Below are 12054 nucleotides of genomic sequence, written 5' to 3' on the forward strand. Positions count from 1 at the left end.
TCAACACAGCTCCCCTGCTGGTGTCTCCTCTGTAGTAAAGCAAAGGTAACATTACTGCAAGGCTTTGAAGCTTACAGCTGCTGGCCCTTGGGTTCTTGTGTTGTGTTCAGGGTCAGCAAGAGTGCCTCTCCAACTCCCTTTTCTCATCCTAATGTGACACTGAATTCTCCACAGGCTCCTGGGACCACATTATCATTCTCTTCACTCGAGAGATGAGGATGCTGAGATTCAGAGAGGGCATGTGATTTGCCTCAGTTTGTACTGTAAGTGTTCAAGGCAGGGCTCAACCAGTCTTTCTAACCCTTCCTATGGTGATTTGATCTCTCTACCCACAAGATGGTGGTGAAATGTTGGAATATGGTTTCTAGAAGGCCCTTTGTAGCTCAAGACACATTTGATGCTGTGACTGTTTGGGGATTCAGTGCTGACCAATTTAAGAGGTTGTGTCTCTTAGCTGTCTCTGGTTCCTGGTTTGCCCAGTTTAATTCCATGCCTGCCCAGCAAAGCTTCTCTCTGTCTGTGGTTCAAGAAGCCTGACATTTCTGAACTAGTCCCCCCTTCCACCTAATATCAACAGAATCTCCTGGTACATCCTTCTGGGTCAGCCATGGAAAAGTCAGCTCTGTTGTTTTGGTCCTTGGGTTGTGCCCCAGCTTAGGAAGGTGACTCTTCATGGTGCTTCTCCCATGCTAGGTCACATGCAGGTCACAGATTCCCAGGTAAATCTTGCACTATGTTTATCTGAAATTTGTCTTAATTTCCTTGTCCTTGTTTCTGATTGTGTACTCTCTTCCCTTCTGTCTCATTATCTGGGCCCCAAGTCTTTTCTCAGTGTTTGGTTTCTCTTCTATAGGTCTCTAGACCCTATGCAAGTACAGTGAAGTGAATGAAGTTTAAGATAAAGCTTCAGTGTCTCTTGATTGCATAGCCCTGGGAGCCCTAGCATTTTACAGTTGTATGGTTTGGAAAATCTACAGAAGATATTTTAACCACAGTTGGTTCAGGGAAGCTTTCTTTCCACTATGCCGTCTCCATCCCTCTTGCCTGTGTGTTGGGTAGCAATGCAACGACAATGGTCGTATTGGGAATTCAACTAAGGGATTCATTTAGTTTAGGATATATTTTTGAGATATCTTTTAGGGATCCACAAGCAATTCCATGTATTTCCCAGTTATTGCCAGCTGCCCTGTATTGGAATAGCTTTCAGGAATGCTTCTGCTTACTGTGCTGATGCATCCAGTGTTAGGACAAGAGGGGTGAGGCTGGAGGGTACATTGTAATGTCACTGTGACTTGCAGCACTTGGCATCAGGGGTATGTTGGCAGTAGAGGAAAATCAAGATTCACAAGGTACAGCACCAGAAGGTAGTCTGTGGAAAAATCTTCCAGTCATCAATCAGATGTGTAAAATTGTAAGTGAAGGATTCCATTTTCATTGGAAAGCAAAAGTGCTCTCTTGTCAGGAATATACCCAGCACGCACTGTATGTAATTGTAAATACAAGATACATTGATTTGCACATGTGGATGGGGGTTTTATGAAATGGCATTTTTCAGAATTCCTGTGATTGTAGGACACAGACCTGTAGAAGGACTAGAAACATTGAGTAGTATGCAGAAGAGTTCATGTAACAGTCCTGTGTTGTGTGTAATCACCTATCTGAGCACTGAGGAAGGAGAGCTAAGCAGATCCCCAGCACAATTAGTGCCTGAAGAATATCTTAGTTTATAGCGTTATTACTCAGTTATTTCATTTATATAATTCTTTATATATAATCATGTATTAGTTTATAGTCAGAATAATTAGTGCCTGAAGAATATCTTACTACTCAGTTATTTCCATTTATATACACCTATATATAATTATATCTTAGTTCATAGTCAGAGGAATGCCTAGAGCAGACACGGTACAGAGCATGAATAACGGGATAAAAGCAGCTATACATATATAAGCATATGTTGCTTATAGTCAGAGGAATGTCTAGAGCAGACATGGTGCAGAGCATAATTTAAGGGAAAAACAGTTATACCAGGACAAGAATCTGGCCCAGGAGGCAGCGTTCAGTATTGTAAAGATACCCACTGTATGGCAGGCTTGGAGCAAGAGCCTCTCCTCCTGAAAAAGGAGTCGTAGTACCTTGCATCCAATTCTTGTGAAAGGCCACCCTCAGACCAGCAATCCCGCGAGCATCCGAGGGCTTAAAACCACTCTGGTATAATTGCGCCTTGGTGACTGTAACTTGTCAGCTCTCTAGCTACTGTGCTGATTCAGATCATCCTCCTATAGAAATCATTGGAAGCTGCCAGCAGGTGGCTGTGAAACTTGTCAGCTCTGTTGCTGCTCAAAGCATCCTGCTATAGAATTCCTTAGAAGTAGCCTGCCCCTAGATGGAGATATTGCACACTGCACCCTCTTCACTGTGCACGGCCCACCTCTTTGCCTCAGTGACCTAATGGGGGTGGACCCCTTGCTGCACACTGCCCACCTCCTAGCCTAGGTGACCTAATGGGGGTGGACCCCTTGCTTATCGCTCACGTGAATGTCTTGATCCTATCACTGTCCTTAAAGATGACCTCACTCACTACCCTTCCTCCCAACCTATACCCAGTATATACAGACACTTCTGGATGTTCAGGGCCTCACCTGTCTCCGCTTGTAAGTGGCGTGGCCCCCTGAGCCCAGCTGTCTTTTCCAGTCCTTCTGTGTCCTCTTTACTTTTCAGATCCAGTGCCTCAGCACAGTGATAGGGGACACCCCAGGACCCTATAGGGCTGTGGCTCTACACTGTACTGCTGCCCTTAGACCTGCTTGGAAGTTACACTCCCTGCTAGCATCTGGAAACTCCACTCTCAGAATTTCCCTAGTCAACAGGTAACTGATAAGATGGCTCACTCTGCCTTGACTGTTGATACAAACAACGTGGTTTATGCTGAACACCTGCTTTCCTTCTGGGAGTCTGGAATTTTGGTGCATGCTAGGCAGAGGATGTCTGTGTAACCAAACCCCAGTGTAAACTGTGGGCAGTGAGTCTGGGCTTCTCTGGCCAGAAACATCACACGTGTCATGGCATTATTTTTGCCTGGAGAAGCATGTGCTCTGTGTGGCCCCTCATGAGGGAGAGAGCATAAGGAAGTCTGTGTATGGGTTCCTCCAAACTTTGTGTCTTTTATCCCTGTGGTCTGACTGTGTCCTAACCACACAGCTGTAATAAATCTTAGTTATGATTATATGCTGAATCCTGTGAATTTCCAACTATAACAAACAGGAAAAGTAGGAATAACATACTACAGAAGTACATCAGGCAGTTAAGGACTAAAGATAAGTAGTTATTTATGTTTTGTTTTGTTTTTCTAAATTTTCAGACGTTTCTAACATTTGTCAACTTTTTCAAATTTATCTTCTTTTTTTCTCATTTTAAATATTTGCTTTTGTTCCCAATTTTATGTTGGTAATTTTGCATTCTTGTACTTAAAGAAGGCCCCAAATGTTACAAGCTTCAAGCCCCACAAAACCTGGATCTATCTCTGTCTTGGACTGAAGACTTGCTGCCTCGTGTTGGTTTTGCTATTCGCACCTCATATTACACAGGTGGGGAAATTAACACCAAGAGTGGGGAAGCTAAGCTTACTTGGCAAAACCGGGACAGGATCCAGTTCTTCCAACTCCCAATTTAATGAATGCTCTTTCCCACTATTCCGTAAAGTTTTTTGAAAACTTGTCTGTAAATATCGGTCATGGTATATTGTCCACTGGGTGGCACTCAAGAGACTGAAGTTAGAGTTGCATCTCTTTCAGTAGATAGATAATCTTGAACTAGTCCCTTTCCCTCCTGGGACAGATTTTCCTTGTTTGTAAAATAAAGGGGCTGGATTAAATGCTCTTTAGAGACCTTTCTCTCTCAGGTATTCCCCAAGTTTTTAATTCTAGAAATGCAGGAATTGTATATTTGTAATTGAGACCAGTAATCTTCTTCTTGTTCTTGAGTCTTCTTCATCTTTAAAATGGAAATAAAATACATACCTCTCGTGGTTGTTGTGAAGCCCCTGGTGCTGTTCATGGTAGAGCAGGTGATCAAAAGTTGCTTCCATCCTTCTATCTAATTGGGAACAAAAACTTTCATGTATAATTCTCACACCTCTCCCTTGGAATCAAACAATCTTATCAGCAAACCTAAAATATGTTTTTCAATCAGTTTAGAAGTTTATTTTGCCAAGGTTAAGGACATGCCCATGACACTGCCTAAGGAAGTTCTGGTGACATGCCCAAAGTGGTCAGGCCACTTGGCTTTTAAGGAGATAAAAGACATCAATTGATACATGTGAGATATACATTGGTTTGGTCTAGAAAGTGGGACAAATGGAAGGTGGGGGACTTCCAGGTCATAGGCAGATTCAAAAATTTTCTGGCTGGTATTAATAATTAGTTGAGTTATTATCTAAAGATCTGGAATTGTTAGAAGGGAATATCTGGTTTATGATAAGGAGTTGTGGAGACCAAAGTTTTATCATGCAGATGAAGCCTCCAGGTAGCAGGCTTCCGAGAGAATAGACTGTAAATGTTTCTTATTAAAGAGTCTGTTCTATCAGTCTTAAGGTCTGTATTCATGCTAATGGTAATGAGGTGTGTCAGACTCCCCCTTCCCAATCATGTCCTGAACTAGTTTTTCAGGTTAACTTTGGCCAAGAGAAGGGGTCCATTAATATGATTGGGGAGCTTAGAATTTTATTTTTGGTTTACATTCTTCACTTCTGGCCAAGATTTGCCAGAGCCAACATCAATGGCCAAACTTTTATTTTGTCCCATAGCATTGTTGAAGTGGTATGACTGCCTGCCCCAGGTCCATCCTGTCACTTAGTAGGACCACTATGGCCAAGAGACTTACAGCCAAAAGACTTATAACTAGTTTAAATGTTCTAGGCCAGACAGTAATGGATGTGGATGGTCATTCATTACCCCTTAAAATTTTTAAGTAATCTAAAAGCCAACAAGCAAAAAGCCAAAGGTGAGGTTACAAAGTTGGCTTATCTATCTTTAACTTCTATGTGTTGAGCTACTGTAATCTTGGTTTTAGTTATAGACTTATAGCAATTGGCTATATAAGCAAGCCTAAATTTTAAAAAGAAAAGAAAATGAAGCATACATATACCACTTTTCAAACTTTTTTTTGAAATAGGGTTTCGCTTTGTACTCAGGCTGGAGTGCGGTGATGTGATCATAGCTTTCTGCAGCCTTGAGCTCCCGGGCTCAAGTGATCCTCCCACCTTAGCCTCCTTAGTAGCTAGGACCACAGGCATGCACCAGCACACCCAGAAAATTAAAATTTTTTTTTTTTTTTAAGATGAAGTCTTACTATGTTGTCCACACTGGTTTCAAATTTCTGGCCTCAAGCAATCCTTCTGCCTCAGCCTCCCAAAGTGCTGAGATTATAGGCGTGAGCTACCATGACTGGCCTAAAATATTTTTAATGGAAATATAATTTGCAAACAGAAAACATGCCCAAATTGAGTGAATGCATTGATGAACATTCACAACTTAATACAACAAGATAGCCAGTAGTTAAATCACAAAATAGAACATTGCTAGGACCTCCTTGTAATACCCTCCAAGTCACTACTTCTGCTCAGAGGTAATCACTATTTTGCAACATTTTTTTATTGCTTTACATAAATGGAATCATACACTATATACTCTTTTTTTTTTTTTTTTTTTTTTTAGGAAAAGGTTTTTCACCCTTGTTACCCAGGCTGGAGTACAATGGTGCGATCTCAGCTCACCGCAACCTCCGCCTCCTGGGTTCAGGCAATTCTCCTGCCTCAGCCTCCTGAGTAGCTGGGATTACAGGCACGCGCCACCATGCCCAGCTAATGTTTTGTAGTTTTAGTAGAGATTTTTATATTAAATATTGCTTGTGAGAGTCATGTGTCTTGTCATGTGAGCAATACTTTGTTCTCATTGCCATATAGTATTCCATTTTGTCACTATACCATGATTTATTTAGCCATTCCACTGTTTGTACATGTTGGAATTGTTCCCAGGTTTTTGCTAATACAAACAAAGCTGCTATGAACATGCTTGGATTTACTTTCTTTGGTGAATATATGTTACTGTTATGTATATGTCTAGAGGTAAAATTGATGATTTATGGGATATGCATATGTTTAATTTTAGAAGATACTGAAAAACAGATTTCTAAGGCAGTTGTAGCAATTTACATTACCACCAGGAATGTGTGAGTTCCATTTGCTCTCTATCCTTGACAGTACATGTTGTCACTTAGGTAGGTATGCAGGGGGATCTTTTTTTTGGCATATTTACTTATTTTTTTTACATAGTGCAAACTGATGCGGTATACCATTTTATGGCTTTTGCCTAATGCCGTCATTACAGTTAAGTTACCAAACAATTCCATCACCTCAAAAATTGCTTTGTACCACCTCTTGGTATTCAGTCCCTTCTCCATTCTCAGCCTTGGCAACCACTGATCTAACTCTGTTTCCATAGTTTTCCAGATTATCAAAGAAATAGAATGATGTATAGCAAAGACCTGGAACCAACCCAAATGCCCATCGATGATAGACTGGATAGGGAAAATGTGGCATATATACACCGTGGAATATTATGCAGCCATCAAAAATGATGAGTTTGTGTCCTTTGTAGGGACATGGATGAACCTGGAAACCATCATTCTCAGCAAACTGACAGAAGAGCAGAAGATCAAACACCGTATGTTCTCACTCATAGGCGGGTGTTGAACAATGAGAACACATGGACACAGGGAGGGGAGCACTACACACTGGGGTCAGTTGGGGGGAAATAGGGGAGGGACGGTGTGGGGTGGGGAGCTGGGGAGAGATAGCAAGGGGAGAGAAGCCAGATGTAGGTGATGGGGAGGAAGGCAGCAAATCACACTGCCACGTGTGTAACTATGCAACAATCTTGCAGGTTCTTCACATGTACCCCAAAACCTAAAGTGCAGTAAAATAAATAAATGGGGGAAAAAAAAAGAAATAGAATGATATGGTTGTAACCTTTTGGATCTGGCTTCTTTCATTTAGCAAAATGCTTTTGAGATTTAACTATGTTGTTGCGTTATCAGTAGTTTGTTCCTTTGTGTGTGTGTGTGTGTGTGTGTGTGACAGAGTCTTGCTCTCTTGCCCAGGGTGGAGTGCAGTGGTGAGATCTCAGCTCACAGCAACCTGTGCCTCCCATGTTCAAGGAATTCTCATGCCTCAACCTCCCAAGTAGCTAGGACTTCAGGCACGCACCACCGTGCCTAGCTAATTTTATTTTTGTATTCTTAGTAAAGACGAGGTTTTGCCATGTTGACCAGGCCTGTCTCGAACTCCTGGCCTCAAGTGATCCACGTGCCTCTAACTCCCAACATGCTGGGATTATAGGCATGAGCCGCTGCACCCACCCCAGGAGTTCATTGCTTTTTATTGCTGGGTGGTATTTCATTGTATAGCTGTACCACATTTTGTTTATCAGTCTTATAGTTGAGGGTTATTTGGTGTGCTTTCATTTTTTCTCTATTATGGATAAATTGCAAGGGGAGAAATGCCAGATATAGGTGATGGGGAGGAAGGCAGCAAATCACACTGCCATGTGTGTACCTATGCAACAATCTTTCATGTTCTTCACATGTACCCCAACACCTAAAATGCAATAAAAATTGTTATAAACATTTGTGTACAGGGTTTGTGTGAACATAGTTTTTATTTCTTTTAAGTAAATATTCAGGAGTGGGATTGGTGGGTTACTTGGTAAATTGCTGATTTATAGTTCTTTTTAAGGACTTGTCAAACTTTTTGCAGAGTGGCTGTACCATTTTGCATTCCCACTAGCAAGGCTTGAGAGTTCTAGTTGCTCCACATTCTTGCCAGCACTTAGTGCTGCTAGTTTTTTTGTGTATGTTTTTGTTTTGTTTTGCCACTCTAAGGTGTGTAGTGGTATCTCTTTCTGATTATAATATGCATGTCTCTAATGATTATTAATGTTGAACATCTTTTAACGTGCTTATTTGCCATCCATCTCACTTCTGCGGTGAATTTTTTCTTTATATACTCTTCCAATCAAAATATTGCGTTGAGTGGCTGTCACTACAGGTGTGCATGTTTTCTTATGGTTAATTGTAAAAGCTATATTTGGAAATAATTATAGATTTAGAGGAAGTTGCAAAGAAATGTATATGCTTCACTCAGCCTTCCCCAATGTTAACATCTTGCCTAACTTTGGTACAATATTAATATCAGAAAATTGACATTGGTACAATCCACAGAGCTTATTCAGATTTTACCAGTTATACATATACGTGTGTGTGTGTTTCTGTGCAATCTTATCACATGTATAGTTTTGTGTAGCTTCCACGACAATCAACGTATAGAACTGTACCATCACCACAATGTTCCCCTCATATTACCACTCCACAGCCTCACCCACTTCCTACTTTATATCCCTTACCCTTGTCAACCACTATTTAGTTTATTGTCTGTATAATTTCATTATTTCAAGGATGTTATTTATATACATGGAAGCATACTATATAGTATGTTTCCTTTTCATATTTGCTTTTTATCCACTTGTCATAATTCCTGGAAGTTCCTTCAAGTTGTTGCCTGTATCAATAGTTCATCCCTTTTTATTGCTGGATAGTGATACTATGGATGTACTATAATTTAAGCGTTGTCAATTTTGGTAGTTTCCAGATTGAGCTATTCCAAATAAAGTTTCTGTGAACATTCATATACAAGTTTCTGCACTAACATAAGTTTTCATTTCTCTGGGGTGAATGCCCAGGAGTGCCATTGCTGGGTCATTTGGTAAATCCATTTTTAGTGTTTACAGAAACTGCCACACCATCATCCAGAGTGGCTGTGTAATTTTGTATTTTGACCAGCAATGTCAGTGACCCATTTGCTCCGATCTTCATTAGCATTTAGTATTGTCACTGTGTTTTATTTTAGCCACTTTGATAGGTTTGTAGCAATATCTCATTGCGGTTTTAATTTGCATTTTCTTGAGGGCTAATGATATTGAACATATTTTCATGCGCTTATTTGGCATTTGTGTATCCTTTTCAGTTAAATGTCTTGCTTCTTTTCTAATTGGATTTTTTTTAGGTTGAGTTTTGAGAGTTCTTTATATATTCCAGATATTAGTCTGTTGTGGGATATATAATTTGCAGAATTTTTTCTCAGTCTGTAATTTGTCTTTTTTCATCTCCTTGAAAGAGTTTTTCACAGAGGAAAGTTTTTAAATTTGATGAGGTATAATTTTCAATTTTTACTTTTACGGGTCATGTTTTTGATGCTAAATGTAAGAACTCTTCACCTAATCTTAGGTCTGAAATTTTTCTCTTGTGTTTTTTTTTTGAAAAGTTTTGCATATTTACATTCACAGTATGTTGCATTTTGAGTTAAAGTTTGAGGTTTAAGTCAAGGTTCATTTTTCTTTTTCTTCCCCTCCCTCATGTATGTCCAGTTGCTTCAACACCATTTGTTGAAAAAGCTCTGCCTCGTCCATGTACCTCTGTCAAAAATCACTTGGGCATCTTTGTGTGGGTCTATTTCTGTCTCTGATATTCTTTTTCCTTTCAAGAGTCAGGGTCTCACTCCATGCCCAGGCTGGAGTGCAGTGGTGCAATCATAGCTCACTCCTTGGCTTAAGTGGTTCTCCTACCTCAGCCTTCTCAGTAGCTAGGACTACAGGTGTGCGCCACCATATGGAGCTTTGTTATTATTATTATTATTTGTAGAGACAGTCTCACTGTGTTACACAGGCTAGTCTCAAACCCCTGGCCTCAAATGATCCTCCTACCTTAGCCTCCCAAAGTACGTGTTTGCTATTCTGTTCTATTGTTCTATGTTTTTATACCTTCTTTAATACCATACTGTGTGGATCATTATTACTGTTGAATTTTGAGAATTCTTTTTTTTATTCTGTATACAAGTCCTTCAGATTTATGATTTGCAAATACTCTTTTCTAGTCTGTGGTTAGTCCTTCATTCTCTTAAGAGTGTTATTTACAAATATCTTTCATTAATTTCCAATATGGCCTAAGAACATACTTTTTTTTTTTTTTTTTTTTTTTGAGATACAGTCTAGCTCTGTCACCCAGGCTGGAGTGCGGTGATGTGATCTTGGTTCACTGCAACCTCTGTCTCCCAAGTTCAAGCGATTCTCCTGCCTTAGCTTCCTAAGTAGCTGTAATCACAGGTGCTCACCAGCACGGCTGTCTAATTTTTGTATTTTTAATGGAGACAGAGTTTCTCCATGTTGGCCAGGCTGGTCTGGAACTCCTGGCCTCAAGCAATCTGCCTGGCTCAGCCTCCCAAAGTGCTGAGATTACAGACGTGAGACACCATGTCTGGTTCCTGAGAATATACTTTTAATGATTTCAATTCTTTTAAATTTGTTGAGCTTTTTAATGGCCCGCTGTATGGTTGATCTTTATGAATATTCCATGTGCTGCTGAAAAACATGCATTGGATATAGTTTTAAAAATACATATCAGTTAAGTCAAGGTGAGTAATAGTGCTGTTTAAGTAATTTGTATCATTACCAATTTTCTGCCTACATTTTCTTTCAATTACTAAGGGAGAAGTGTTAAAAGTTTCCTATTGTGATTGTGTATTTGTCATTTTATCTTTTCAGTAGTGTCACAGTTTGTCTAATATATTTTTAAGCTCTGTTTTATGCACACACATTTACAATTTTTATATGTTATTGGAGAATTGACCTCTTTGTTGTTGTGTAATATCTCAGTTTCTGACAATATTCTTTGTTCTGAAGTTTACTTTGTCTGATACTACTATAGCTACTTCTGTATAATATTTTACTCCTAGTAATATTTTAGATAAGTTCATTTATTTCATTTTAGCACCCTTGATTTGTTTGTGAAGATTTATGTTTCCATCTAATATATTCCTTTGGCATAAAAATACCTCTTCACGGTATCTTGTAGTATAGGAATACTAACTAGGATTTCCATCATTACTTTTGTTTTCTTGAGAAAGTCCTTATTTTTCTCCCCCATTTTAAAAATCAGCCTGATGCTGATAAAATTTACGTATCATAAATTTACCCTTTTAAGTATACAATTTACAATTCAGTAATTTTTTGTGAATTTACAGTCATGTAACCACTAACATAATCCACTCTTAAAACATTGCCATCTCCTCTAAAGATCCTTCATGCCTACTTGTAGTCAGTCACCTTCCTATCCCCAACACTGGCAACCACTAATTTACTTTTTTTTATTGTAGATTTCCTGTCTTTGGAATTTCCTATAAATAGAATCATACAATATCTAGTCTTTTGTATCTGGCTTCTTTCACTTAACATAATGTTTTTGAGGCTCATCAATGTTGTAGCATATATCAGTATTTTGTTCTTTTGTTTTGCAGACTAGTATTCCATTATATGGATGCATCATATTTTGTTCATCTGTTTAATAGTTGATGAACATTTGGATTTTTTTCACTTTTTGGCTATTGTGAATAATGCAGTCATGAACATACTTACAAGTCTTTGTGTTTACATGTTTTCGTTTTATTTCTTGGTTAGGTGTTGAATTGCTGGTTCACATGGTAAATTTATATTTAACATTTAAAAGAATTAATGGCCAAACTATTTTCCAGAGTGACTCCACCAGTTTACATTCACACCAGCAATGTCACCTTTTTCTTTATTTTTAAAACATTTTATTATTATTTCAATAGTTTTTTGGGGAACAGGTGGTATTTGGTTATATGGATAAGTTCTTTAGTGGCAGATCACTTGAGGTCGGGAGTTTGAGGCCAGCTTGGCCAACATGGTGAAACCCCATCTCTACTAAAAATATAAAAATTAGCCAGACATGGTGGCAGGTGCCTGTAATCCCAGCTACTCGGGAGGCTGAGGCAGGAGAATCACTTGAACTTGGGAGGTGGAGGTTATAGTCAGCCGAGATCAAGCGACTGCACCCCAGCCTGGGCGATAGAGTGAGACTCGGTCTCAAAAAAAAAAAAAAAAAAAAAAATAGCACAAAGGACTGTTTAATACTTTTACATTAGCT

At 39.3% G+C, this 12054-nt stretch overlaps 1 protein-coding gene across 7 annotated transcripts in view; it reads left to right on the forward strand.

Moving 5' to 3' along the window:
* The window catches only part of LOC116540585, a 389476-nt gene that overhangs the window by 10337 nt on the left and 367085 nt on the right, over window positions 1-12054 (forward strand). For 4 of the 7 annotated variants that reach the window (XR_004264505.1, XR_004264507.1, XR_004264509.1 and 1 more), the window contains one exon: window positions 1299-1411. The exons of 2 other annotated variants lie outside the window; for them this stretch is intronic. The gene's annotated coding sequence lies outside the window, so the exon portion shown is untranslated. Of the gene's footprint in view, window positions 1-336; window positions 340-1298; window positions 1412-12054 lie in introns of all 7 variants that reach the window. One more of the 7 variants, XM_032264140.1, reaches the window with a different exon arrangement.

This window comes from Sapajus apella, unplaced genomic scaffold (assembly GCF_009761245.1).
Source record: "Sapajus apella isolate SASKATOON/1434 unplaced genomic scaffold, GSC_monkey_1.0 scaffold142, whole genome shotgun sequence".
Classification (NCBI taxonomy): Eukaryota; Metazoa; Chordata; class Mammalia; order Primates; family Cebidae; genus Sapajus; species Sapajus apella.